Here is a 23,351-nt window from a genome sequence, read left to right on the forward strand (position 1 = left end):
TATAGTTGATGGGTTTAAATTTCTTTCTGTCTCTCTTTCTCTGACACTGACTAATCGTGCAAAAGATGGACATATGAGACTGAGCACAGAAAAAAGACATGGTGTGGCTTTGGTGAAGTGTTCTGCTAGTCTATAGATGAGAAAGAATTCTAGCGAACTAAAACTGAGAAACAAAAAAAAAGTGCCTGTGATTGATGTGAGGAATAATGTTGGTAATGGTTAGACTCATTAGAGCAATCCCAGAAAAGGAGCTACTAGAATTGGTTTATTTGATCAGAGCTATGATTTCTATCAGCAGCCACCTGGGATGATAGAAAAGCAGAGGGGTTGCCTTGCTATTCGAATTCCAGGGCTCTGCCCACATGGTGTGGGTATTGGGCAACATACAACAACTGTCTGTATCTCAGTTTCCTTCTCTATAACAATAAATCTTTTCTTCCTAGGGATGTTGTAAGCCTGCAGTATCACTACTTTGGAAAAACAACATGACAACGTCAAGCAGAGTGTCTGGCCATTTACAGGTACTCAATATAAGTTCATTCCATTCTTTATGTCCTATCCGCCTGACTCCCCTCCACCTGCACCCACACACACCTAGAGAAAAAATACCTATTTTTAATAGGTAATTCCTAGTCAAGAAAAATGATTGTATTGCTTTGTGAACAAAGGTGCAGATCAATATATAGGTAATAAAACACTACCCTCCAGCGTACACTGTTGTGCCTTTGAATCTCATGGTATTGACTGAACATTTCTCAGATTGTACATTACATGGACACACAAAGAACTAGGAAAAATGTAACGTAATACAGAAGACTTTTTATTTGGAGATGTTGGGGTTTGATGTTCATATTTTAGCCTTTAGAATTTATTGAACTATAAACTTATTATAGGAACACTTCTCTGCATATAGGGCATCACTGAAGAGAAAATTTAAAAAATGTAAGCTTTCTTAATTCAAAAACTTAGCCAAATAATAGCTGCCATGTGCTAAGTCTTTAATATGTGTCAGTGATTGTGAATACATTATTGCAGTTAATCCTGTGAAAACAAACATTTCACCTTCAGGTTGATGAAATAGTCTAGTGTTGAAGCACACAGTGGAAAAGTTTATGTGTTAAGCCTTGGATAAAATAGCCTCAGGATGCCCACACACTTATCTAGGAACCATGGATGTATTAAAAATTGAAATATACCATAATAGACACTCAAGAGGGGAGACATGTTCGGAACCTGGAAGAGAACTCTTAACAAGTGGCACCATGAATAAGAATTATTTAAAATTGACTTTGAGTGGTTGGAATCAATCTGAATGGTCATTTTAATTTATTTAATCTAGACTTTCCTCTGGCATTTTATTCCAGGTAGATTTGGGGAGTCTAACTTCAAAGGGGCCATGGATTAGAATTCTCTAAAAGGGTACAGGCATGACTCACATTAAGAAGTGTAATGTAAGCTGTTCAGAAAGTGCTGTATGGCGGGTCCAGTTAGAGTTTATCTCTGTGTCAAAGACTCCCATCATAGGGAAATTGAGGCAGAGTGTGACTCCCAGATACAGCTTTAGCACATGAAGCCTGAATTCTTAGTAGGAATTGAAACATATGTCTGCCATGTTTGTGAAACAAACTGTATGCTTGCTTTTTGACTTGACAAAGAGTAAATCACATCTCCCTTTTGGTGGTCTCCTCTGTTTTGTTATTTAAACGTAATGGAGCAGAAGCATTTTATACCAGTTTTGAGTTGACCTTGGGATAGAGCTCGAGGCCAGGGTAATCAATTGGGATTCAAGTTGCTCTATGACTTCAGTGTTTGAAACATTCAAAGGCGAAAACAATTTGAAATCAGGTAAACTGGCACCATTCTTAACAGAGTTTGGTTACAACATTCATTAAGACAGACCATTAAGTCAATAATGTAGTGGCTCTGCGAACCTGTTTGGATCTCCAGCTTCTCACAAGCAGTTTTTTGCTTTGTAGTAATTTGACTATTTTTTTTTCTACAAACCAATACAGTAAATCAGCCAATTTGCAGATAATGAAAAATCAATGCAATCTGTCATATGCTCCTACCTCTCTTCAGATAATTCTCACTTTGGAACGAAACTAAAGTATGAGAATATTAAATTCTTAAAGAAATAAAAGAGCAAATCTAAGAAAAAAATCCACAGGATTTGAGGTCAATTCAGGAAATGTATTTGTCTCAGACCATTACTAATGTCTTCTCGTACACTGAAGTTATTTTTATCATTCTGATTTGCATTCCTCTTCATACTCTATTTTTTCCCCACATAGATGCATTCTATCTTTAAAATGATGTGGCTTAAAACTCACAGAAACTTTTTTTTTTAAATCTTCTTCCAGTTTAAAATTTTTCATTCAATAAAAGAGCTTTAAATTAAAATTTTTAAATTAAATCTTTATAACTTAGATCTTTAAATCTTCAGGGATCTGTCCTCCTAGCCAGATTTCTTTTATTCGTCTGTATAATCACTTTAGGAGTGTCACTAAGTACCTAACAGTTCACTTAGTGGATATTCTTATCGTGTTAGCTATTTGCGTTTAAATCTAATAGTTTAATTGAAAAGGACCCATCAGGAACAAGAAACCATGGAAAATCTTTCATCAGGAGTGTATAATGTGAAGTCTGTATCCCATAACGACTGACTCCCATAGGTAGGTGGAGGTTTCATGTAGCACTCAGCCAAAATACAATCTGAGGGCCTCCTTGGTGGCCTAGGGGTTAAATTTCAGCACTATCACTGTGATGGCCTGAGTTTGATCCCCACCCAGGGAGCTACCCACATGGCGCAGCAGACCTTTCCTCTATCACCCACTGCTCCCCTCAACAGTGTATTTCAGTCAGTCTGCCTGTTCTGCTCCCCACTCTATCTCTGGTGAATCCTCTTACCCCCTGCACCTCTGGCCTACACCCCACTTCTTCTGTGTATAAATAAATAAATAAATAAATAAATAAATCTTTAAACAAACAAACAAACAAAAAAACCCCAAATATAATCTGAATTTATTGGTGGGAATCCAAGTTACAACAACATAAGCTTACAGTTCAATTAGCAGCAAAAGGGAGAGGGATAGGAACCACTCAGTGGTGGGGGTGGGAGGTTGCGGGGGTGTGCAAAGACCAACCTGCCCCAACAGTAACTTGAGTCCAGAGAGTCCTTTGTCATGGATTCTGTGGCCAGGAGATCACCACCTCTCCGAAATCTGGAGAAAGCGCTGGAGGTCCCAGGGGCTTGGAGTCTAAGGCATCTTAAATTGACTTAATTTGGCTTCTATGTTTCTACCTCTTCAGACTGAAAGGTTCGGTGCAGTAGAGAAAAGGAGAGCCAGGCTAAATTTCTCAAAGGAAGGGAAAATTTATTGCGCCCCGGGCGGACCTCATGGACCCAAGGTGGGGGTCAGTGAAGCCACGCCTGTTATGGGGAGAGATGTCCCTTTTATAGGGTGAGGAGAAGTTAGGCAGGAAAACTGGGTTGGCAGTGGGGGAAACAGGTTTAGGCGGAACAAAGTTGTTTTTCATGGAGCTGAGTTGTTTTCTCATGTTTATGGCTTCAGTTTCGGTTTGATGGTATCAGTGGTACTAGTGTCAGGGCCATCTTGTTTTTTTCTATGTGGGCTTCCTCATTCCTGGCCCCTGCATCGACCTTTCACAGACCACCTGCTAATTTTAATTGGGGCTTGGCTTCTGGGCACAGCCAGGCATTTCTGTCCTTCCTTTGGCGTGTGTCTGTTTATCAGTGTCTCCTTAAACAAGTGGTTGTTTTTAAATTGATCATTCAGGACATTCCTTCTCAATTGCTCCTACCTCTCATTCAATCAGGATCATTACAATATCAATACATGTAACAGCTTAGTAAAATACAAACAAAATTGATTTCAATAATATGCCATGTTTATTTAAAATATGTGTGCACTCTCAGAGTTGATATATACCAAAAATAAAAAACAACCCATGTTCTTTTCTCACCTCTGTCTTATTTTCTAAACAAAAATCTGACAATGAGTTCTGGAGAAAAAGCGTTTGTGTTTCCACGAAGTAGAGAAAGCATCTTTCCTTTTTATAAAACGCCAGACTGTGTTCATTATTCTTGTGACTCAAAATTCTAGGATATATTTGAAAAGCTTTAAATTAACTTGATGAAAGAAGCATGAAAAGACTTTTTAAATTCTATGGCATGCGAAATTTCTAGAATACAATAACTGACTACTTGGAGATGCTTGACACCCACGAACTTCAGTGTTTATTTTAATATTAGACCATGCAGGAGGTAATAAGCTAACTTTTCAAGAAACTAAAACAGATACCCGTTACCCGGCTTTCCTTATGTATGCTGAAATTTTTAAAAAATACACATCTTGTGATTGTTGGGTCATATAAATAATCTTATGTTTCTTTACTAGAGACTTGGAAAAGATTAGTTCCTAATGATGTCTGTTCATACTCTTGCAAGTTCCCATCACTTTATTGTTTGGCTAGGCTAAATATCTTAATTTACATATCTTATATTTCACCTAACAGTGTTTTAAGACTGTTGTTATATAGAACTCTGCTTGCTTTGCTGAATTCATAACTGTGAGGAGCAACATATTTCTGATTAATGTTGGAAATATGCTTCCAGGATGTTTTTATTTGCATTTATAGATATAATTTGCTAAAGGATTTATGTGAGCACTACTCATAAATGTTCTGATCAGATGTTTGACTATAAAACATTGCTAAATGCCAACCTCCACAGGCTAATGATCTATTTATCTGAAATAGTATTCTGACTTGCGTAACTGACATATACTTTAGAATTTCCAGAGGTACCCTTTATATCCTCCTGTTGAGCACATACCTAGACCACGAATAAATTCTCTGGACAGTTAGGACAATTCAGAGGATACAGCTGATGATGAATCAAGATTTAATGGGAGCTCTGGGTGACTAGAGGTTAACCTCCATAGTCCATGTCACAGAGTTCAGGAAAGCTAAGAGCAGATCGAACATTCAAGTAAAAAGGAATGTAATGAGGAAATCACTTACAAGATGACAGAGTATTACATCTGATGAGGGACATCCATGAGAAAGTAAAAGCTATCCTATCCAGACAGATAAAAATGTGTGATATCCTGAACTATCTCAATTTATTCATAGGGTTGGTCACTTCAAGGAGCTATTTGTAAATTCATTATTGCCCAAATAAAGACTGTTACCTCAGACTAACTTGTAAAATCCTAATTTATCTTTCCTCAGTAGAACACCTCATTTTCTTTTCCTTCTTGGCCTCCTCTTCTTAACATTCCAAGGTGATTTGATCATCCTCTTTCTTTTTCCTTTTTCTTTTATCATACACCTCATGGTTCTTTAAAAAAAAAATTAAGTTTTACATTGAAGTAATGTTGTAACATTATATAGGTTTCAGGTGTATATATTATATTTAAATTTGTGTGTGTGTGTGTAGAAGATATGGGGTGTAGGCCAGAGATGCCTGGGGGTGAAAGAATTCACCAGCGACAGAGTGGGGAGCAGAACAGGCAGGTTTACTGAAATACACTGCTGAGGGGAGGAGCAAGAGAGACAGGAGAGGTCTGCTGAGCCATGTGGATCACCTCCCTGGCCAGGGCTCGAATTCAGGCCACAGCAGTGATAGCACTGAGACTTAACCCCCAGGCCACCAGTGACACCCATTGTACATCATGAATCAGCATCTATATATACTAGTTCAAGTTCACTACTTAAAGTCTAATTCCATCCTTCACTGTATAATTGACCCCTGGCACTGTTTAAGTGCCCCACCCTCTCCCTTTTCTTCTGGATGCACTTCATTTTTATTATTTAGTTTTACTTTATTGCTTCCACTATTTTTGGAGCTAGGAAAATTATGTGTTAAAAAACTGTCAAAGCATGTTGATTTTGGTTTTTTCTTATTATAATTAGTCTTTTTCCTGGTCCCTTATTTAGGTTGTTTGAATTCCTGCTATGAGTGAGACGATCTGGTATTTTTCTTTTTCTTTCTGGCTTATTTCACTGAGCATGATCCCTTCCAGCTCCATCCATGTTGCTGCAAATTGCATGAGTTTGCAACTATAAACCAGAGACACACTATGGGGGCGGGGTGGGAAGGAGAGGAGAGATTAGGGTCAAAATAAGGGGGGTGGAATTGTATGGGGAATATAACCAAAATGAAAATGCATACATTGTGCAAAAATGAAAAATGATGTAAGAATTATATAAAATAAAATATATGAAAAAAAAAAAGAAAAAAAAAAACTGTCAAGGCAAAAAGTACACCTGACAAAGGTAAGCAGGGAAGACTATTTGGGCTATTATAATTGGGGAGAGAGACTGACCTGAGCTGCGTAAACAAAGGCTCCTGGAAAAGTGCTTGAGGTCATGAAGCTGAAGGAGGAGATGTTCCTCAGCACATGAAGCTGTTCCCAGTTTACAAATGTTTTTGTCTGTGATTAGAACATTGTGTTTGCCAAGGGGGGCCCATCAAGTCTGCTTCTCATTTTCCCACAGAAACTACCAGATAGAGGTGCTGTCTCTCTATTTCAAAGAGATGGTTCCCATGTTCTGAGAACACATTTCCCAGGTTGTAAAACTAGGAAGAGACTAGGAGAAGATTTACATGCTTTCCAAAGGGGCAGGGAAAGAATTTACAATTGCAGGTTTTCTAAGTTAACCGTAAGGAAAAGGCAGACAGGACCCATAATCAGGAATAAACCTATTAAAGCTTAATGAAATGAAGGGACATTTGTCTTGTTTGAGTATTTATTAATTTTCAAACATTCGTGTTTCTAAACCCAGAGTGTATCAGTTGTGTATTTTATATTTGAGCATAAATTCTGTAACACAAATGAATGAAAGTAAATATTTCATGCCAGTCTTTGATCTTCTCTTTCTATTCTTAATTCCATTTCCTACTTGTAGCCCTCCATCACCATTTGTTATTTATTTATTTTAAATTTATTTTTTTCATATCACTGTTAACTTTTCGACAGTATTTGATTTCTCCCCTCGGGTGTAGTCCCCTTAGCTCTCCAACCACCACCTCTTTTGACCCCTCTCCCCTTTCTCCCCTGCTGTATGTCTCAGATCTATGGCCAACTTGCAAGTTTTGTTTTTTCCTGATCCTTTGTTCGATTTCTCTATATGCCACATGTAAGTGAAACCATCTGATATTTCTATTTTTTCCTTCTGACTTATTTCGCTGAGCATAATCCCTTCCAGGTCCATCCATGTTGCTGTAAATGGTGCAAGTTTATCTTTCGTGATTGCTGAGTAGTATTCCATTGTGTATATATACCACATCTTGATCCATTTGTCTGTTTTGGGACATTTGGGTCATTTTCATATCATCGCTATTGTAAATAGTGCTGCCACAAACATAGGGGTGCAGATTTCCTTTCAAATGAGTGTTTTTTGTGTTCTTTTGGTAGATTCCTAGGAGTGGAATCACTGAATACATGGTAGATCCAATTTTAGTGTTTTGAGGAACCTCTACACAGCTTTCCATAGTGGCTGGACCAGTTTACATCCCTACCAGCTGCATCACCATCTATTGAGCCAAAATTCACTCGGATACCCCTGGTACCCCACACTGAAATAGCTAAGACATAGCCCCTCTTCCCCAGGGCCTCTCTCCACAAGTTACTAAGTTGCTTAGACCTGTGTCACCGAGGGGTAGCTTTGGTCATAGAATATAGCTCTCCAGTGACTGCTGCCATCTGAATGAGGGCACATACACTTTGGGGAACACAAAGCAGTCATGCATCTGCTGCCCGTTTTGTATATTCTGGTGCAGTAGGCATCCTTAGTGGGGAAATGCATGTTCCTCCTTTACTGTGCTTGGCTATTCCTGGCTCCACATACCTGGGAAATCTCCCAAATGCTAGAGCTATACTGTCAATATGACTATTGAGCACTTGAATGTGAGTGCTCACATTCAAATAGAGAAGAGCTATAATTACACATTCCACACTGAATTTCAGACAATTGACATGTGAAATATAATGTAAGATATCTATGATTATTTCTATAGTTTTTTACTTCTTAACTAGATTTTGGAGATATTGGTTAAATGTGAATATGAGTTTTAATTTCTATAATGTGGGTCTTAGGAAATTTAAAAAAAAATTACATATGTGTCATGCATTCTAATTTCTTTTTAATGTGTTTATGTGTTTTTTTATTGTATTATTTTTATTGAGGTGACAGGGTTTGTAACAGTCTGTGATTTGGGGGAATATCTTCAGATATATGCTAAAACACCACACTACCACCAAAGCACCCATAATCCTTGACCATAGTCTTTCGGGCCCCCACTGAAATGATGCAGACCAGGTTAGTGTTTGTCAACAAGCATCTAGAGAGACAGTCTGTCCCCTCTTTCCAACACCTGGGATATTTCTCTCCTTCATTTTAGTCCCTATGAAAAGGCCTAGCCTCTTCCATTCCTGCCTATCTCTCTTGTTCAAATACCAGCTGAAATGCCACTTTCTCCCTAAAGCACTGGGTTATTTAAAACTAATTTATCATTTATAATGGTTATATATGTCTCATCTTACTCCTCACACTAAAATGTGTTTCTTTTTATATCTCCCCTCCCCCACTGGAGTTTATAATTAAACACATAGTAAAGCTCAGTAAATATCTACTTAATGTCCTAAATTCTGATCAAACAGCTAGTTGAATACCCACTGTCTGCAATTTCTCATGGCATTCCTATCATTTCACTGGGGGGAGGAGGAAAATGTAAATCAGACCTTTAAGTAAGTGCTGCTCTGAGCTCAAGAGCTTGAGAAATACCCAAACTTCCTCCCTTCCCACCCACCATGAGGCCTCTGTCAAGGTGTTGGAGCAAATTACCCTGTGGGGTCTGAACTCTTGCTTCTCTGAAGGTGCTAATGCTGAATTCAAGTTTAAAGTGAGTAGAATATTTTTTTACTGTGTAAAAGCAAGGAAATGATAATGAGAAATACATTTTTTTATTGATGTGCAAGTTTTTTTTTCTTCACAAAGAATCTTACTCAATGTTGTGATTTTCCTTTCTTATCAAAATGATGTCTACAGGCAGGCTTCTAGTCATACAAACTGTCAATAAGCATCCTTGATAAATGAGTGAAAGAAATCAGAGTATTTCACTGAAAAGAATTTCCACCCCATGCTGACTTCAAGCAAGTACAATTTAATGGAAACATCAATGACAAAATATTTTTATGGTCAATGTGCAGACCTATAAATTATTAAATTCTCCAAGGCTGTGAAGGAATGGTAAAACTTGGTTTTCAAAGTGTTTTAGGTAAATGTGTTTTAAAAGAGTTGCCGCTGGAGGCACACACAGAATAGCTTACTTTGTTCCATTGTAAAAGGCTAATCGAGTAGCTGAGACCATCCTAAGGATGATCTTCTCCCTGGGGAGCAGAAAGCACCACTTTATCTTTCATATTGTCCATTCTGGGCACACAGGGAATTATACTTGCCACTAATGCAGAAGATGAGTAAGCCCTTCCATAAACACACTGAGAACAAGGATTTATGGAGGCAGATTTTATAGTGGACTTTAGGATTAGGCTTTCGTTCACATTCACTATCTTCTAACAGTGGGAGCTGCAGCTCCGGACGTGGGGTCCTCCCTGTCCTGCACGTCCTATAGAACCTGCCCTGAGACTTAGTGAGATCCCTATATGAGGAGCAAAAGCCAGAGACACAGGCTGGAAAAATAAGTGTATTTCACTGTCCTCCAGTGTCAAGGATAACATTGACACTATCTGGATTGCAGCCTTTTGATGATGCTAAATATTTCAGTTCTAACGCAGGGAGCCAATACATTACTTGCTCCGAATAATGACAGAAAGGATCACACATTTTAACTCAGAAAAAAAAATTCATTACCCTGTTTCTGTGTTTAAAATGTAAAAGTTATGTTTTAAGTCAGGCTGTCTCACTCTCAGCATCATTAACATTTTGGGTTGAATAATTATTTTTTTTGAAGGGGTGGTGCCCTGTGCATTGTAGGATGTGTAGCGGCATCCCTGGCCCACTGGATGCCAGTAGCTCCCGTCTGGGGGTCATAACAACAACAATTATTTCCAGACATTGCCGAATGTCCCCTGAGGATGAAAGCAAAGTTGTCCCCATGAGAACCACTGATTTCAATTAATATCTTGAAGAGCTCATTAATTTATGTGTACATATTTGGATGCACACATATGGGCACTTTATCAGGGTGTGCAGAGTGCACATGATCACACAAAAATTACAACATATCTAAATATAAAATACATAAAATAAAACTTCAGTATCAAGGCAAATCAGGAGGAACAATTGCAATCTCAAATGATGCAGTCATACTACAAAAATATTAGCTCTACTATGTTATAATAAGAACTATAGTTGAAATACACAGATATAGACATATAAGATTTTAAATAACAGTTTTATTTGGTAAAAATATTATGTTTTTTGATTTATATATATTTTACATCATTAAGCTCAAGGATTTTAAAGTTCAGAGTGTAAAAGTTCCCGGTTAGCAAGATTGTTTATATAGTAGCTCTTAAACAGGAATGATTGGGGTGTGATCACATTTACCAAGTATCTTCTGAGTGAGTACCCAGATTCCCATGGAACAAATGTCATGACCATGATGAAGACTTTTCCTGGCATCTGGAAAGTATCTCTTACTCCTGCTGTAGTCCCATGCAGGTGAGGATTCGGTGGTTGGGGGAACACTGGTTCACATATTTGTCAGATGGAAACTCTACTGTCTTGTAACTGGACCTATGGGAACACAGACTCCTGGTTATCATGACAGGGCCAGGAAACCCAGGAGGATCAAATCCCAGCCTTTCACTGACCATTTTGCTAGATACTAGAGTCTCATGGTAATGCCTAACCACAGAAGGGGGAAATAAAATATTTGCAAATGTTGCTGTGCCTGCTACATATACCAGATACTATTTGCAGAAGTCTTTGGCACTTTATAGCAGTGTTTGTATTTAGTACTTTGGTGTCTGTCAGTGACAGAAACAGAAAAAATAGTACATAGATGATTAACAATGCAGAGAAGTGAAATGCAGCCATAAGTTGAAACGCTAGGGGGTGTGTGTCTTCCTGTGTTTACATGGAAAAAGCTGCAAGATGTATAGTTAAGAACAACAACAAAAAAAGAAAACCAACAGCAACTTTTATCATATGAAGTCTCTGTTAGTGAGATTTGTGAGTCGAAAGAAAGACTTTTTTTTTTTTTTTTCACTTGAGAGCCATCTGTACTCTTTGGCTTACTCACTTTTTGAATTTGTCATTTTACATATGCATTTAATCAAGCATGAATGAATTAATAGGTTAAGAAAATATAATAGTTACACTTTGACTACTCGAAAGAGAGACACATTATGAATGTAACGATATCACTAGAGCCCATTCAGAAATCACAGTGCATAAAGGAAGGAATCTTTGGAAGTAATAGAAGCTTGGAGCAATTTTACTGTGTTCTCTTTTTTGAGCCCAAAATTGTTCAATGAGCTCAAACCCCGACTGGCATTTTGACCATCAATTATCACTATATATTTATAGATATGCTCTTTCCCAGCAATTTCAGAAGGTTAAAGTAAATGTATATAATCAGTCTAGTTTTTGCCAGAAGATAAAGTGCCATAGAGGCTTGTATGATCACAGGAAAATGGTTCCAAAGATAACTTTAGCCCTGGCTGGTGTTAAAACGTTGAAAGAGAGAGCTTTTCAAATATAAGATAAATGTATATATTTACTTTCAAATCTAGCCATATTGGGACTTAAAAAATACAACCCTCATGTATGAATATGATATTATTGATGCATCATCACAGGAGTAAATTATTGAAATTATGTTTTGTAGACGTGATGGATTTGCTTTGAGCCAGCCTGGGGCTGCCTGGTATGCTCTGAGGTAATTCTCACCCCTAAGAGGTACTGCTTTTGCTCCCAGGGTTTCCTCTTTGACCTAATCAATACTTATGGTTTAGATAAAAATTCAGAGTCACTTCCCCTGGGACACCTTTGCTGACCCCAAGACTGAGCCAGGTCTCCTAAATGGACAATTTGAGCCTGCCTTACAATTTTCCTTCTCTTTGCTTATATTACACCACCCAGTTAAAGATTTGTGCTTGACATGATTTGTCTGCCTCATATGACCTGCTGTGCTCAGAATGGTAAACACATCTCTGATCACAGTGGCTGAGGCACAGGAGGTTTCCAACATTATCTACTGAATGAATGTGTGCAGGCAAATGTGTGTGTGTGTGTGTGTGTCCATCCATCCTGTCCAGAATAACCTAGAAGAAGCAACTGGGGATCCTGCTAGCAGAACAGACTTGTGTTTCTCCCTCTATGTGAAAAAAAAAAAAAAAAACCTCAGAGAATGACATGGTGTATTGGAACCTGCTCCAAGCCATTTTGCAGGACCTGGAGAGCTAAGGCAAACCCCATGGTGACTTTAATATAAGGGAGAGCAGACCATTAAATAACATGGAGGCAGAAAATTAGAATAGCAGTCGGGGTCATTTCTGTGGGGGTACCTGGAGAAAAACTTACTCTCGTGAATAGTTTCATGTGCTATCTCGTAATTTCTCCTGGACTTCCTTAAGCCATCCATAGAGTCTGCTCCTTGTATCTAGCCTTCCCCCCGGAGGTGGGCTGAGGAATTAAGGATAGCATGTAAAGCATATGTTCATGTTGGAGCTCCAGACTGGCATATATCAGAGTCATTGGGGAAGCTGGGAAGATGTTTACAGGTGACTTCAGGGCTGAGGACTGATCCTGGGGGGCAAGGGATAGCACAGGAATTGCAGGGATGTGATGACAAGAAATCACATGGCAAGAACAAATGGCACCAGGCTCTGCCCTCGGCATGGAGTTTGAATCATATTCTGCGAGCAAGGGGGGGTCATCTATACTTTCTGAGCAACTGAACCTTCTCATTCATCCAGAGCTCAGCAAGATGACTGGAATCAGTGTGGACGGCAGAATCAATGCACAAGTGTTAGAGCAGGAGAGTCATTTCTAAAACAGGGCGATCCTGATTTCTTACTTGCTATTTTGCTCATATGAAAAGTTAACTGTTTTTACTATTGAAATAAAAAATATTAGAATAACAGGAAAGTGATCAGCTTAGAAGAAATACAGTGGTCAGGAGGGGTTTATGACAGGTGTGAAGATCTAACTGAAACACACCTATTCCAATATTAGAGAACAGGAGAATAGAAAACCATCCAGTACAAGCATAGGACAAATGAAAAAACGCAGAGCCACACATTTCATCCATCAGCCAACACTGGTCTGTATTATTGAGTCAACTGGGTTCATGCAAAAAGATCTATTTGTATAGTTAAAGAATGAGGATTTATTATACCAGTGGAGGGTGAGTGTGTGTGTGTTGTGTTTGCATATGTGGATGTTGTATGCATTCATAAGACACACATGCATGCATTTCATGTGTCTCTACCAAATTCATCTCTTCACCAGAGATTTTTAAAATCTAAATACTGTGGCAATGTTAATTTTATTATCGGACAGAACTTCTTTTCCAAATAATTGCTCTGCAAGTATTAAATGCTAAATCAGCAAACTTCTAGAGTATTCAGTTGATCTGCTATTATGCAAGATTATGCAATTTCTGGTAAGTGGTTCCCAGAGGCTTACAAAGCAGGTTAACTTTATCCTAAATGTAGATTAATTTCTTTACTGTTTTCCAGCCTCATTTAACCTCTTTAGCATGTAACATGATTAGTTCACCTAACATTTTTGATTTAAATTACCAAGAAAATTAACTCTCAGAAAATGTTAATTCCTTTGATACATTTTAGGAGGTATAGCTATTAAGATTTAATATTGATTTTCATAATAGTTTTTTTGGGGGGTGGGTGGGAGGGATGAGTCTTTCACCTCCAAATACATTTTATTGGTATATACATGCACATTTGTATAATTTCTGATGACACTTAGGAAAGATTATTTCATGTTCCTATAGAGCTTCTGCTGTGAATAAAGGACATTTGTTCAAGGAAGTGAAGACAATAACTGCAAATCTGCAGTAACACATGTATTTTATTTGGCCTGTGTTTCCTTTTGGTATTTAAGTCCCTAAAAATATGGGACTATCCCAGCAGCGCTGCTTTCACTGGGATGGCCAGGGCAGTAGGCGAGGGTGGAGCAGTTCAGCAGAGAATGGAAACTTCCGTGGAGAGGATGTGACTGTGATGAGGGTTGAGGCACACGGCCTAGTTGCAACCTCAGGTTCCTCCACTCCAGACTGGAGTCCTTGGCTCCAGATGGTTTTGCTGCCTCTCTCTGTTCCTCTCCCCTTCCCAGAGCACTTTACCATCTTCCACAGCACACTTATTAAATACATTGTTTACCAAGTTGCCAAAATTGAGCTATGGACAAGAATGGTTTCATTTCACAAAAGACAAACACTTTAATTTTAAATCTACGTTACATCCATAACTTGTACGAAGTAAGACTAGTTTTTAAAACATTGTAATGTATTCTTCACACCTGTGTAACATCTTATAGTTTTATTTGAATACAAGAAACTTTAATAAACTGTAAATAATGGCTCCAAATCTCACCACCTAGATAAACCCTGGATCCCCCTTTGTAGGTGGCCTTGCCTTTGACTTACACCAGTGGGATGTGGGATATTATAAAGCCTTTTAGCTTTCTTGCCTTTGTAAAGTGGGGAAAATGGCGTCTCGTTTTAATTTGTCTCAATGTCAGTGACATTCTCTATTTGCGTTTGTTGGCTCTTGCCACAAATGCTTATTACATCTAATTTATGTTTAAACATAAAATTTAAATATGCATGTTGGATAGCAATATATTACATGCAACTTACAGGATATGGGATAATTTCAATCTTGTTTATACGTGTAATAATTAAGCTTTAATAGCTTATTCTTCATAATAATTGGTAAGAATCTGAGAAAACATGAATTGTATCAGTCATATCTATTATTCATCAAAACAGTGTTTTTAAATTTTATTTATTTTTATTGAGGTAGTATTGCATTATATATAACATTAAGTTTCACGTGTGCATCATTGAGAATCAACATGTGTATACACTATATTAAGCTCACTGCTAAAAGCCCTGTTCTTCACCACGCCACTGTTCCCTTGTCCCGATTTACTCAAACCCTATCCCTCTTTTCTTCTGGTTATCACTAATTGGCCTTATTTTCAAATATTTATTTTTGTGTTATTCAGTTCATCTGTTTGTTTTCTCTATATGCTACAGATGAGTGAGATTGTACTGTGTTTGTCTTTCTCTGGTTTATTTCACTAAGCATAATTCTCTTTCGATCCATCCATGTTGTTACAAATGGCAGGATTTCATCTCTTTTTTATAGCTGATGAGTATTCTCTAAAGTGTGTGTGTATTTACAACATCTTCCTTACCCATTCATCAGTTGATGGGTACTGAGATTGTTTGCAGGTATTAACTTATAAATAGTGCTATAATAAATATAAGGGTACATATATATCCTTGAATCAATGTTTTTATGTATTTTTGTTTAATCCACTTGAAATGGGGTAACTGGGTCATATGGAATTTCTATTTTTAACTTTTTGAGGAGTCTCCACACTGTTTTCCATAATGACTGCAACGGTTTACAATCCCAACACTGTACAAGGGTTCCCTTCTCTCTGTCCCTTCCCCTAACACCTATTGTTTCTTGTATTTTGGATTATAACCATTCTCAAAGCAGAGTGGCGATATAGTTCAATGTTGTTTTGGTTTGCATTTCTCTAATATTAAGAGAGGATGATCATCTTTTCTTGTGTCTCTTGACCATCTGTATAACTTCTGTCTGAGAAGACAACACTTATTTTATTTTTTTAATTAAAAATACTTTCTTGCTAAAAAATTTTAATCATCATTTGGACCTTCAGCAAGTGATAATATTTTAGCTGATGGACGGTCTTTCCTCTGTACTGATGCTGCTGACTGATCAGGGTAGTGGTGGCAGTAGCTTGGAGGTTGGGGTGACTGGGAACTTCTTAAAATATGACAACAATGAAGCCTGCCACCTTGATTTTCTCTACCTTGATTATAAGTGATGGTGAACAGTTTTTCATGTACCTGTTGGCCATCTGCATGTTTTCTTTGGCGAAGTGACTATTTAGCTCTTCTGCCCATTTTTCAAAAGATTATTTATTTTTGTGTAGAACAACTGGGGTGCAGGCCAGAGGTGTGTGTGGAGAGGAGGAAGAGGTGAAAGGATTCACCAGAGAGAGTGGGGAGCAGAACAGGCAGATGTACTGAAATACACTGCTGAGTGGAGCAGTGGGCGAGACAAGAGAGGTCTGCTGTACCATATGTGGGTCAGCTCCCTGGCTGGGCATCAAACTCAGGCTGTTGTGTTAGGCCTTCACAGTGGTAGCACTGAGACTTAAGCCCTAGGCCAACAGGGAGGTCCATTTCTGCCCATTTTTGATTGGATTATTTGGGATTTTTTTTTTGGTTGACTTGTATGAGTTCTTTATAAATCTTGGATATGACCCCCTTGTTAGATGTATGATGTGAAATATTTTCTTCCATTCAGTAGGTATATTATTGTTTCAATGATAACTTCTTTTGCTGTGCAGAAGCTTTATAGTTTGATGTAGTCCCATTTGTTTGTTTTTCTTTTGTTTCCTTTGCTATTGGAATGGAGTCCCCAAAGACATCTCTGAAGTCAGTGTCATATAGTAGTTTGCCTGTGGGTTCCTTAAAATATTTTATGGTTTCAGATCTTGTCCATTTTGAATTCATTGTTGTATATGGTGTGTGATAGTGGTCTAGTTACTTTTTTTTTTTTAACATGTGACTGTCCAGTTTTCCAATACCATCTTTCCTTTCTTCGTTGTGTACTCTTGTCTCCTTTGTCATAGAGTAACTGTCATGTAATTGTGCATTTATTTCTGGGCTCTCAATTCTACTCCACTGTTCTGTGTATCATACTGATGAAAAAGAAAACACTGTTTTAGATTTCCTTATGAAACAGACAAATGAAGGAACAGGCTGTCAATCTATTTTGAACTTGACCCATTGTTCACAAAGCGGAGTCCCCAGACTAACAGCGTGAGCATCAACCGAAAACTTGTTAGAAAAGCAAAACGTGGGGTCCCATGACAAATTACAAATCATAATGCAAAGGTGGGTTCCAGGAATTTGTGTTTAAACAAGTCTTCTAGAGGATTCTGATGAGCCATGTTGAAGTTTGAGAATAACTGGACTAGATCAGTATGGAATGTCATGCGAGATGCTGCTTGAATTACTTCTTCCACCCTCTGTGCCATGTCATTACCATGCACATTGTCTGATAAGACCTCTCCCTCCTCCCCCCACACACAAACATACACACACAAACACACATACATGCACATGTACGCCCTTCTTCCTTTTGTGTCTTTATTCTTTAATCTTTCCCAGATAATAGCTTTACTAATGCATTGCTACATGTGGAGAATCTATTAACTTTTAAGATAAAAAGTTCATTTGCTAAATTTTCCCCATATGTTCAAACTCATAAAGTGCTTACTCTGATTACTATGTATAAACAAGAAGCATATCACTCAATTTGGCATAACTTTAAGAATACTTTTGTGGTCTTGCATTAGCACAGAGTTTTGAACATGCTCTATTAAAATCTAAAATCTTCCATACTAGATGTCATTATAGAAGCCACAGAGTATGTCAAGTTTTATAGATTAAACATCTCAAAGTAAAACATATTTATTCCTACGGCAGTAAAGGGAATATAAGCACGATTACCGCCACCACTATTATTATTAAAATTGTGTATGTTAATATCTTTATATGCATCATTTCCTTCAGTCCTTTCAATAACTGTATTACTTTTGTTGTAACACAAGTCTGATTACAAAAATGTATTGGATAGACAGTTAAAATTTAATATTTGTATAATTAAGTTCTACTCATCAGAACATATTCTAAATAGACTTTAGATTAACCTCGAGACTTGTAGTGAAATAAAACCTTATTAAGCAATTTTCATGGTTAGTATTTACAAAATTTCCATATGATCTAATATTGTACCATTGAAAAAGGATTTTTTTCTAACAGGATTTTTAAAATTTCATAAATCTTTGAAATGCCAATTTTTCTTCCTATTTAAATACTTATTTGGAAAGATTTGTTTATGTCTAAGGAACTCTAACTATGGTGTTGTGAACTTGGGCAGCTTCTAGACTAGGGAGTTCTGGAAAATTCATGAAAATCTTTTTTTATAGTGCATCTGACTCATTTTCTAAATGTTGAGAATCTGTACATTCGTGACTTCAAAGAGTGGTATGTCAGGGAAAGTGCAATAAAGAATAAGAAAAGCATCTATTTTGGGGCATTTGGGTTGTTTCCAGGTTTTACCTATTGTAAATAATGCTGCAATAAACATAGGTGTACAGGTGATCTTTTGAATCAATGTTTTTGTGTCCTTTGGGTAGATCCCTAGGAGTGGAATTGTTGGGTCATATGGTAGCCCCATTTTTAGTAGACTGAGCAACCTCCAGACAGCTTTCCACAGTGGCTGGACCAGTTTGCACTCCCACCAGCAATGTAGCAGAGTTGCTTTTTCACCACATCCTCGCCAACATTTGTTGTTGCTTGTTTTTTTGATATGTGCCATTCTTACTGGTGTCAGTGATATCTCAGTGTGGTTTTGATTTGCATTTCCCTGATTATAAGGGATGTTGAACATTTTTTCATATGCCTGTTGGCCATTTGCATTTCCTCTTTGGAGAAATGTCTTTTGAATTCTACTGCCCATTTCTTGACTGGATTGTTTATTTTGTTTTTGTTGAGCCCTGTGAGTTCCTTGTATATCTTTTTGATCAGTTCCTTATCAGTTGGAGTGCAAAGATTTTTTTCCCAATCAGTGGGATGTCTCTGTTTTGGTTAATGTCTCTTTTGTTGTACAGAAGCTTTTCAGTTTGATGTAATCCCAGGCAAATAGATGACTGGATCAAGAAGATGTGGTATATATACACAATGGAATATTTTTCAGCAATCAAAAAAGATAAACTCATGCCACTCATGGCAACTTGGATGGAGCTAGAAGGAATTATGCTCAGTGAAATAAGCCAGAAGGAAAAAGAAAAATATCGGATGGTTTCACTTATAACAGGAATATAGGGGAACCCAATAAGGCATCAGTGTAAAAAAAATAACAGTACAAAACACAACAAAGCAAAAATAGACAATTATAAATCAGAAACTTCCTGCAGAGGAGGAGGAGGGAGAGGAATCAGAGGAAGGGAGGGGGGAGCACGGGGGACTGTGGTGATGGTGCATGGGTGCTGTGGGGAAGGAAATTCTATGGGGACTCAATCTGAGGGGGTGGGGGGAAGCAAATATTGTTTAAAAATTTAAAAAAATGATAAATGTCAAAACAAAAAGAAAAAAAGTATAGACCTAAAAAAAAAAATAAGAAAAGCAAATGGAGTCCATTTAAAATTTACTCTGCCATTGAAGCTAATCAGAATTTAAGAATAATGGAAGAACATAGCACCTATTCATTGTTATTTGATGAGTGACTCTTTTAGGCATAAACTTATAAAGAAATATGTTTACTTCTGTTGTGGAATCTTAACTATTCAAAAGTCAATGCAAAGAAAATTGTGAGCACTTGTTTGCTCATTTGCAAAAATGGAACAAAAAGGGAGTTTAGCAGAAAGTGTAATATAAGATGGCACTTTTCAGATCAAAGAGTGGAATTTGGGGGGCTTAACATTGAGATATTTTAAGCATAGATAACTAAGAAATGTAGATTTCTATAAGTTATTAAATGGAGAGAATACTGAGTTATATGAATCATCCTTCATGGGAAATTTAATTAACTAATATTCGAATGACAGAAAAACGGTGATTAGGCACAATGATTCATGATAGCAGTTCATGTTAAAAAATAAATTTCTGGGTTGGAAGTTTGAGGAAGTCATGCACAGATGAAATGGACATGATCCAGGGACCTTGGATTAATGGGAACTTGGGACATTTTGCACAGTTTTGTTGGCAAAAATATGTTTTACTACATTCAGGGAAGTATCCCTTATTTGAAATATAATGTGTGATAAGGTAGTGTGAGGTTATTGGACAGTCACATTTATTTATGCTGACTCAAAATGTACCCCATCCTGGTTTGGGGGATTCATTGACTGGAGAGAGGCAGATGGCTTCCTACTTTTATGGAAGCCAGAGGGGCTACACTTCCATCCCTGACACCCTGCAGCCAGTATTTGGATATGCATCTAAGAGCTGGCTGGGGCTGGCTTCCACCTCGGCCAGGTACTGGCCAGGCCAAGACAAAGGACAGCTGCTTCCTATCTCTTGATTTCTTGTGGCTGCCTTGGCTTCTGTGCAATGTCTCACCCTAATCCTTGAGAATCCCATAAATCAGCATTATCTTTCCACCACATTTCCTATTTTTGCTTATGGTTTCCAGCATCCATTTCTTTTACTTACAACCAGGATCTCTTATTTTGAAAAATATATTTGCATATATTTCTTAAGGGTTTGCTACAGTTTTAGTAATGTGCAGATGTTGCAGTTTTATTTACTAAGGAGAATCATGCTTTATGCCTCCAAAAATTTATAACCTCAAGCAGGAGGGGAATCAGTATGGAAAGCGCTAGGTACAGAGTCATAAAATAATCTGAGTGTTAATATGCATATTAAAAACCAAAGATATGAGATTTTGAGCAACCCCAAAGTACCAAGGACTTTTTCACACCTAGTAGCCCTACTTTGATGGGGGAAATCTGCACAATAATTTAGTGTGTGTGTTTGTGTGTGTGTGTGTGTGTGTGTGTGTGTGTGAGAGAGAGAGAGAGAGAGAGAGAGAGAGAGAGAGAGAGAGAGAGAGAGACTTAGTTTTAGGTTGTTATAAACGCCTATGTATGACTTCCTCAAAGCCACCCAATCCAGATAGGTATTTTTTTTTTAAAGATTTATTTTTATTTATTTATACAAGCACTGGGTATAGTCAGAAGAGCCAGAGGGTGAGAGAATTCACCAGAGCCAGAGCGGGGAGCAGAGCAGGCAGAAGCACTGAAGTACACTGCTGAGGGGAGCAGCGGGCGGCAGGAGAGGTCTGCGCACCATGTGGGACCCTCCTCCGGTGGCCGGGGAGCAGCCGGGACTTGAACCAGCACTGCAGAGGCTGTGGGCAGCTTCGCAACCCAGCGCTCAACCGCTGCGCCACCGGGGAGGCCCCAGATAGGTATTTTTTAACACAAACTCTTATCTCCAGAGACAAATATAACTTGCAAAAGAAATTTAAGATTAAGATCCAATGAGTGACTTCATCCATAAAAATAAAAGCCATCCACCTTTTCTCCTTCCTTCTCCTTTCTGGAAAAACTTCTCATTTTAAGTACTTATGACTCAGGTCTTTGGAACCTACTGAAATGTTGGACAATTTGTTTTGCAAATGTGCTGACAGCCAAGTGCGTAGGTGAGTGTACATAACCTACCTGATAGCAGTGGCCTAACCTTTAAATGGATATAAAGAAACTAGATATATTTTAGGCTCTGAACTTAACACTGTTCTTGTGCAAAGATAAAAGGGAGACAACTGTTTCTGGACACTTTCATCTAAAATAGATAAAGTTACAGCTGCCAACTTTGATCCCAGGCTCAGTAGAGAGACCTGGTTATAAGTTTACTAGTGTGAAGTTTTCTGGCAGCAAAACTTTCAAAGAAACAAGTACTTCATAGTTTTTCAGAATATGGCGTTGGGATAGTGGGGTAGGAACTGTTCAAACTTGATAAGGTTTAATCTATAACTAAATCTAGAAATGTATCATTTTCATCCCAAGCATACCATATCATATTTTATTCTTCAGTAGGAATAAGAAAATATCTTTGTCTTCAAAAATGTTATCCAGGAGTAGACAATAGGGTACCAAAGTATAAAGGTATTTTAAAATGTCTATTTTCTATAATGCAAAACCAAAAATGCTGACTTGAAGGTTGGAAAAAACTTAAAATTCAGATCTTGTAGCCACTGCCCAATTATCTAGTGTTAATATCTATAGCAAAACTATTTTCACACTACATCCATAGGGAGACAGAGTCACTAGGACTTTCCAGCAATGGGTGCTAGAATAGGTAGTTGGTTTTAGACAATATTTATGCCTTGGGCAGCCTGAAGTAGGGTTGGGGTTGGGGATGTTGCTCTCGTGACCACTACAACATCCTGACATACTGGCTATGTGGGCATCAAAGGGAGTTTTGTGATGTGCAACATACAGTCTCTCAGTATATTACCTAATAGTAGCACACCCCTCCTTTGGGGTTAACACCACAATTCTCTTCTTTTATCATTCATCTTGACTAGGTTGAGTCATTTTCAGAATCCACTTAAAACTGTTGCCTTGACTGTTCTGATTTATCTCTTCTTAAACTCCACTGCAGTGACAGAAATGTAACTCTAAAAATCATCAACACATAGGGAAAACAGAAGGAGTTCTGAGAGTCCACCAGCGAAGAAAGACATCAATAACTTCATAGGGAATCAAAAGGCAGCTGAGGAATGGCAACTAATTTAGGAAGCAGAGTCATTCAGACTCAGATGAGAGGCCAAACCATTAGCCCAGACAACCCCCAAGTAGCTCAGTGCCCAGGGGTTTCCAATACCCTTGGAGGCACAAGCCAAGCGCTGAGCTGGAAAGAGAAAAATTGGCTGGAATCCTGTTGACAGAGCACATGTATCAGAGGAAATCTCCTTTCACTCTAAACATGCAGGAGTTTGGTCTGGAGCTAGCTCAAGGATCTGGTTTCACCCTTTGTTTGCACTACCTTGCTTTCCTGAATGTCATATCTTTGTGAAGCAGAATCCTTAGTGGTTGATGCAATACATAGAAAGTACTGCATAGAAATCAGTATGGAAGAGGAAATCTGATTTTGGTGTCTCATCTGATTTTGCAATGAGAAGTTGTGCAGTGCCCAAGAGGCACACACTTGTCTTTATTAAAAATTATTAGTAGTAGTACCAATTTATGTATCACATTTACTGAAATGGTGACTAAGTGTTAAGCAATTAAGGACATGTAAGGAGATACATTGTTTAGTTTTAACTATTTAAAAAATGGGATCATTTGGCATTTCTTTTGCCTATGAGCATTGGGAAAATAATCACAGAAATGCCAATGGAGCTGTGAAGTGAGAAAGTCCAGGACCTTTGATCTAAGCTAATTAAAGTGATGCTATCTTTGCATGTGTTAGATTCTAACTACCTCAGTCTGCCTTGGAGTCAAGAGCCATTGTAGGATTCAGTGCTGGTCAATAAGATGTAGGAGGAATTGTA

At 38.0% G+C, this 23,351-nt stretch overlaps 1 protein-coding gene across 2 annotated transcripts in view; it reads left to right on the forward strand.

Moving 5' to 3' along the window:
* Nucleotides 1–463: 463 nt before the first annotated feature.
* Nucleotides 464–23,351, forward strand: part of CNTNAP4 (contactin associated protein family member 4) — a 271,211-nt gene continuing 248,323 nt past the window's right edge. For both annotated transcript variants that reach the window (XM_054697006.1, XM_037516186.2), the window contains exon 1: nt 464–521. The gene's annotated coding sequence lies outside the window, so the exon portion shown is untranslated. The remainder of the gene's footprint in view (nt 522–23,351) is intronic.

This window comes from Talpa occidentalis, unplaced genomic scaffold (assembly GCF_014898055.3).
Source record: "Talpa occidentalis isolate TD23 unplaced genomic scaffold, MPIMG_talOcc4v2.1 talOcc4.17, whole genome shotgun sequence".
Lineage (NCBI taxonomy): Eukaryota > Metazoa > Chordata > Mammalia > Eulipotyphla > Talpidae > Talpa > Talpa occidentalis.